The sequence below is a fragment of the Myotis yumanensis genome, unplaced genomic scaffold, assembly GCF_028538775.1.
Source record: "Myotis yumanensis isolate MYYU_CA2020_CCGP unplaced genomic scaffold, mMyoYum1.0.hap1 SCAF_2, whole genome shotgun sequence".
NCBI lineage: Eukaryota > Metazoa > Chordata > Mammalia > Chiroptera > Vespertilionidae > Myotis > Myotis yumanensis.
The window spans coordinates 213067340-213073339 of NW_027223753.1; the positions used below are offsets into that span (position 1 = coordinate 213067340).

Here is a 6000-nt window from a genome sequence, read left to right on the forward strand (position 1 = left end):
TAAAGAAGCAGGAAGCCAGTGTGACAACCATGAGGACTCACAGAGCTGTTGGAGAGACCTTCTCTGTGTACCTGAAAGACTTCCTCCACACGTTAAGAAAACCGCTCCAGGTGCGTGGGATGCAGCGGTTCTCAACCTGTGGGTTGAGACCCCTTTGGCGGTTGAACGACCCTTTCACAGGGGTCGCCGAAGACCATCCTGCATATCAGATATTTACATTACGATTCATAACAGTAGCAACATTACTGTTATGAAGTAGCAACGAAAATAATTTTATGGTTGGGTCACAACATGAGGAACTTTATTTAAAGGGCCAGAAGGTTGAGAACCACTGAAAGGCGTCTCTTCCTCTCAGCCCAGTACTGCCCTGCACACGCACTGCCACGCTCCCCCAGCGTCTCACACCACCCCCCCTCCCTGCACACTCACTGCCACTCCCCCCGCGTGTCTCACACTCGCGCACACGCACATGCCGGGCCCCTGTCAGTCTTACAGGAGAAAGGATGAACGGTAAGATTCCCAGGCTTCTGCCCAGAGGAGAGAACAGGCAGTGCCTGCCCCTCCCTCTGAGCCGGGCTACCTCCCGCTGACCACTAGGTGGGACCGCAGCTCACCAGATGCCGAGTGAACACGCACATGGGATTCTCCGAGCAGCCGTTCTGCAAGGGCCGAGCTCAGGGAGCTGCTGGAGAAATTCTGTGGGTGTGTTTAATGGCTGTGGTTGGGGGAAACATGCAACTAGCATTGGTGTCCGGAGCAAACTCCAGCTTTTCCTCGTGTCCCCTCATGCCCATCCTCCATCACTGCACCGTCACCAGGGAAGAAGCCCGGGCGGAGACTTTAGGGGCTCACCCCACCCCACAGTGAGCAGCAGGCAAAGGGGGTGGCTCCGCAGAAGAAAGACCCTGGCCAAAACCCAGGGGGAGGAATGGGTCCTGGAGGTGAAGCCCAAGGTCACCAGTCAGTCATCTGCGTCAGGGGTTCCAGGGGTGTGGAGTTTGAGGACCAGAGCTTGAGAAGTGGGTGGGTGAGGGGTCTGGGAGACCCTAGAACACACCCCACGTTCAGTATAAACATGATGGAGCTCCCCTCTCAATAAGTATTGGAGGAATCCAAGATATTGTAAATGTGAAGTTTGCATCTTAAAATACCTGCAAATGTGTGAAATCGCTGCGATTTGCTCTTGCAGATCGGCGAAGCCATCGTCAGCTCACCGCAGATCCCGTCAAACACCCGCCCACCCAGGTTCTGACACGGAACCGCAGTCGGCAGGGCGGGGGCCGCCTCCACGCCCACTGAGGATCCCCATCAGATCATGGGGGGTTGTCGGCATGTTTGCGACTCAGTCAGAAAAGATTTGAGAGCAATTTCCACAGAGAGAACAAAAAGACACTCCTCCGGACGAGAAAGGTCTTAGATGGGAAAATTCTCAGGCAAAAATATCTGAGAACAAAACAATAACAACAGAATTCACAGGGCCTGGGCTAAACTGATCGAAGGACATTTAGGAACTCAGTCTTAACTGATGAGCAAGTTATTCAGGCACATGGAAGTCTGAGCGGTCGTGTGAATTTACAAACCCCACTCATTCACTCGGGGGATCTTCACGGGGACCTGTGTGGAATCAGGCACAGTGCTAGTCAGTTTCTGTGCTCAGCACATCTACAGACATAGAAGTTGAACGGTCCAAACCCCCTTATCCAAACTCCCGGGAAGCTTTGCGACCCAGAATGTTCCAATTTCCCAAAGAGAAGAAGGTGCACAGACCGGACGCTGCATAGCAGGCCCGGTGAAGTCCACAGCAGCGCCTGCGGCCAAGCACACAGGCCAACAGAGACCAGACAGAGCCTCGGTTCAGGCCAAGGGTTTGCTGCCAAACGAGTTTGCTGCCTTCTGGTCTTAGGGCTTCCTGGGCTTTAGGACTGTGGGTAAGGGGTGGTGACTTGTGGGCACAGGCTCCATTTCCAGAGAGGCTCGGGACTCCTGGGAAGAGAGAACACATGTGGCTCAGCAGAAAGTTGGGATCACAGGACGTCAACTGCTCAGACTCTCAGCCCAGGGTACACATGACATTCACATCCTACATGTGTGACTCACCGAGGGAAAGACACGTCTGTGATGTGTGATCGCCGAGCCTTTTTAGAAGCAAGGAGCACTCGGAGCTTGGATTTGCTGAGAACCCAAGCTGGGGAGGACGGGGTGGCCAGATCAGGATCTGCTCAAGAAAGAGGCAGACAGAGAGCGGAGAGGAGGATTCTGGGAGGGGACCTGAAGTGGGACCAGATACTAGTTTTTGTGCCATTTTGTTTTGCAATTTGTAATTTCTTGTCTCCTCACAAAACCATCCCACACTCTCGATATCTCACAGCATGTTCCAAAGTTGGATTTAACTCAATGATGCATGAAGCTGCTGAGACCAAGCCAGTGGCCCACCACCTGTATCCGTGTCAGTGCGTGAATCTACACTGTTTGACATCCAGGACAGCAGCCCTGGCTCAGGCGTGCTTCGTCAATATACTTCGGAACAGGAAGGCATGGTGTTGTTTTCCAACGGAAGGAATCTAAATGAGCTTCCCAACAATATGCAAAGGAACCACCAAATAACATTCAGAACAGGATACTGACATGCTCTAAAGAAGCCCTTCCAACGAACAGGGAGCAGGTCAAATGAAGGGAGAAATAAAGAAGCAGAAGGTGCCAATGGAAGCGATTCGAGAAGCCACCAGGAGGTGGGTCATAAGTGCTGGTGCTGCACAAGTGTGAGCAAGGTGCTTTGGAGGAAGGAGGAGAAAGGTGGGACCCAGGTAAGGGACTCACATTAGAAGGCAAAGAGGTGTCCGAGTGGCTCAGAGAGGAGAGGCATAAATTGCAGAGGACCTAGGAAGGTTTTGTGTTTTTCACGGAAAGAAACCCTTTGCAACTCTTCCATAAATAGGACAAAAATAGAGATGATTCTTCCTGCTCTTCTCCTGAAATTGTTATCTAAACTAATTTGCTGGTTTTCTCCCTCTGGTTGGAAATTGCTTGAGTTTGGCAAACCAATAGATGAGAAGGAGCTTCATAAGACCGCCTGGTCTTGAAGCCTGGGTTCTTGCAAGAATATTGGATTGTGGGGATTCAGGGGGGTGGGGTCCTTAAAGCCAGAGAGACCCACTCGGAAGGACAGGCCAGGTGGGGCAGCCTGGGAAATCCTGAGCTCTAGATGCACAGGACACCACCAGTGAGTCCCAGCGTGGCTGGGAATGTCAGAGCCAAGCACAGAAAGGACCCTGGGACAGCACACACGGGTTTCAGAGCCCAGGAATATGCCTCGTTCTTCTGTGTGCTGAGTGCCTTTGCAGCCGCTGCTCCACTTGCCTGAAATACTTTCCCCTCCTCCACATCTACCAAGTCTGCTTTGGCTAAAAGACCCTCTCAAGGGCCCCACAGAGCAGTGCTGGAGCCCTGAAGGCCAAGTAAATAGCTTTGGCCCCTAGCATGTTCCTGTGCTCACTGGGGCTAAGAGGAAAGACTGGACTGGGGAAGAATTCTGGGATCTGTTCCTGCAGATCTCAGTCGGTGCTCACACTGTGCTGGGAGCTGCAAAGAGCTGGAAGAGGGGAAGAGGGAGGAAGCGGTCTATTCAGGCGGGGCGGAGGGATCCTGAGCAGGCTGCCCTGGGAACTCACTCGGGAGCTACAACTCTGACTTCTCAGACGCGGGAACGAGGCCAGCAGCAGCCTGCCACCTTCTGCCAGGAAAGAAATGTCTGCAACTGTGAGTCACTGTAGAGTTTCACGGCAGGTCCGCCTTGGGGAGCCCGGCGTTGGGAGCGGTCGAGTGGGAGGCGGGTGGTCCTGAGGCCCGATCTCTGTCCCCAGGGGAACCAGAGTAAAAAGCCAGTTGGGGCTGGGCTCGGTCCCGGCGGGCGGGGGAGGAGGGGCTCTGCACGCATCTTCCTGGAAAGGTGCCCCCAGGGCGGCGAAAGCGCATGCTCGCTGGGCATCCTCGGGACGTCCCTTCCCCGGACGGTGCCGAGGACCACGGGCCATGATGCGCTCCGCTCCGCGCCTGGGTCCCCGGCGCCACGATGCCGCAGGCGGCCCACTCAAGGGCGCGTGAGGACAGTCTCCGCTCCAGCGCCGTCTCGGGGCGTGGTCCCGGAGCTCCTGGCCAATGGGGGCCGCGGATGCTTGGTCACGTGGCCGCCGCCGAAAACAGGCTCTCCCGCCTTGGAGCTCCTCCCAGCGCGGCTCCAGGCCGCCGGCTCCGCCCCGCGAGGGTCTTCTCGCGAGAGCACCCCCATCGGCGGCTCCTCGTCCGCAGGACACGTAGGACGGTGTCCTGCAAAGAGGCTGTGAACTGCGGTGGCTCCAGCATGGAGTGCGGGAGGCGCCCGAGGAGCGAGGGCTCCGCGTCCCGCAGCCCGCTCGCCACCTCCCCGCCGGGACAGCCGCCCGGTTTCATCGTGTCGCATCCAGTCCGCCCTGGGGTCCCCAGACGCTGGACGGGCGCTTGCCCGGCTGGGATGACGGGCGGCAGTGGGGGCTCATTTGTATCGTCGTCACCTCTGCCCCTCCACCCACTGGAAACCCTGCGTGAGAACGTCCCTGCAGGAAACCGGGGTCGACCTCAGCCGAGAGGGGTGCGAGCACCTCGCGCTTGTGTATCCCAAGGCTCCAGCTCGACCCAATTGTCCCACCCTGCAGGGCAGCCCTCGTCGTCCGTTAGAGACGAGGACGCCAGCGCAGGTGGCACAAAGCCGGACTTTGTATCTCATCCACGTGGCGTCTCCAACCAGAACACCCCACGTGCTGCTTCTGCCCCGCAGGTGGCAGCCGCCAGACCCAGCCTCCAGGCCGCAGGAGAGGACAGGCTGTCAGCGGTAACCCCAGAGCAGAGTCCCTACAGCCTCTGGCCTGGGAGCCCCATGCCTTGCTGGGGTGCAGTGAGGATGCTCAGGCCAGGAAGGGGCCACTTCTTAGCCACGGAGCTGGCCAGGAGTGAAAAATGGGCCCCTCAGGTACACGTCTCTGAGGGAACTCCTAAGAGGGTATTAAAATTGTCCCAACTTGTAGTCACTCACGCCATCCATATATATAAAAGCCTAATATGCAAATTGTCCCCTCTGGAGATTGACCAGGAGACCTGGGTTTCAATCGCCTGCTATGACATGCAGTGACCACCAGGGGGTGGCGCGGAACAAAGGGAGGCCGTGGCCTGCAGCCAAAAGGCCCCGATTGGCCCTGATCACCAGCCAGGCCTAGGGACCCTACCAGTGCACAAATTTCATGCACCGGGCCTCTAGTATGAACATATTGCTCAGGCCCAACGTGATACCTTGGTAGAGCCAAACCAATCATCTTCGGCCACCTACAGGTGAGTCAAGGCCCACTCCCATTTAAAACACTCCGCGGAAATGCCACCATTGGCAGTTCTCTGACATTAAAAATCATCTCTAGACTCATTGATATTTGAAATGTACTAAACCCCTGGATTCTGATAAGACAGAAGGTAAACTAAAGTGCTGGGCTCCTGGGGGGAGGGACAAGGACACAAACGTGGGGAAAGGGGCTCCGCTCCCGGGAGGGGCTCTGGAGAGAAACCTAAGAGGGATCTCTCCACTTGATGCACATCGCTCAGGAAGTTATAACACCTGGTGTGTCCAACCCACTATTCCCCAAGCCTTAGGAGGGCGCTCTTCTGCCTTTCATGGGGTTCTAAGGGCCCATGAGCATACTGAATGCTCACAGCCAATGTGGCCATATTCCAGAGCAATCCCAGTGCTCTCTCCACTGGCCAAATGTACCTCTGAGCAGCCATGTGGTCAGAGAGCAAGATTTCAAAACCCCTCCTCTCAGGATCCATCGGAACCATTTGTTTCCCATTCCAGGAAGCAGAGCAAAGCCATGTTCAGAAAATAATGAGAAAGAGCCATCAGATTAAACCAAAAAACAAAACCATTCAACTAATCACCTGTGTATGGCTCTAAAGAGACCAAGAACCCCAAGGTGACATAAG

At 55.7% G+C, this 6000-nt stretch overlaps 1 long non-coding RNA gene across 1 annotated transcript; it reads right to left on the reverse strand.

Annotated features, from left to right (window-relative positions):
* Window positions 1–1228: 1228 nt before the first annotated feature.
* On the reverse strand, window positions 1229–3830 carry LOC139002341 (uncharacterized). The gene is made up of 3 exons (XR_011470151.1): window positions 3669–3830; window positions 2098–2215; window positions 1229–1983 (listed from the first exon to the last, which is right to left on the reverse strand). It is a non-coding gene; the product is annotated as an uncharacterized lncRNA (long non-coding RNA).
* Between the last annotated feature and the right edge of the window lie 2170 nt (window positions 3831–6000).